This window comes from Salvelinus sp. IW2-2015, unplaced genomic scaffold, assembly GCF_002910315.2.
Source record: "Salvelinus sp. IW2-2015 unplaced genomic scaffold, ASM291031v2 Un_scaffold10139, whole genome shotgun sequence".
NCBI lineage: Eukaryota > Metazoa > Chordata > Actinopteri > Salmoniformes > Salmonidae > Salvelinus > Salvelinus sp. IW2-2015.
In genome coordinates, this window is record NW_019951397.1 from 1 (window position 1) to 928 (window position 928).

Here is a 928-nt window from a genome sequence, read left to right on the forward strand (position 1 = left end):
AAGAGTCTGAAAGAGAGAGAAAAAATAGAGAGAGAGGAAGGGAGAGATACTGATAGGAAGAGAGAGAAAAATAGTGAGAGGGAAAGTGAGAGAGAAAGGGAGAGAGAGAGATGGACTTAGGTGCCTGCCACATCGGTAGGCTGTCTTGGTCACGGATTAAAGAGCCGTATTATTCCACCATTTCACCTTGAAATGCTAATGCTAACAATATGATGGCTAATAGGCAGATTACATAGTCAAAGGGTGTTTGTGCTCATTGTTTCTGATGTGCAGAAGGGCTTAGCCCAGGTCCAAATCCACCCACTGTATGTTTTGTCTTTTGTMCTCCTCAAGTGTTTCAAATGTCAAACTGATGACGAGGAAGTGAGTTGAGCAATGGAACCCGGCTCTTGCTATTACTTTTGTGCGATGGCCATTTCAAAGAGACGTACACGCTCATGCACGCATGCACACACACACATCAATAGAGCTGCCAGGATTAGCATAGTAATGTGCTTCATTTCGTCACACTCCTTCTAATTGATTACAGACGATCATCCTGTGTGTATAGCCGCAGACGTTTATCATGCCACTGTGTTTGGTAATCATTTCCAAAAGCATTTCATTTTACCCACCCCTGTTAGCAGGCAGTCTGTTAGCCAAGTTAATATTCAGAACACAATAGTGCTAGTTTTTCAACATTTTGCCATTTTATTCAACAGAAAATGTGTGCCAAAAGGCAGCTTTGTGTTACAGTGGATTTTAGTGACCTAACGCATAATTTTCACAGTAAAATTCCCCTTTAAAAAAATTCTGGATTAAGGGCAGAGAAAACCCTTGGTTTACTAAGAAACTTACTAAAATCATAAGGGACCAAAATGCTATGTGGGCTAAAGCAAGACGGACTGGTTCGGCAGATGATTGGATGGCTTTTAAACGTCTTCGAAAT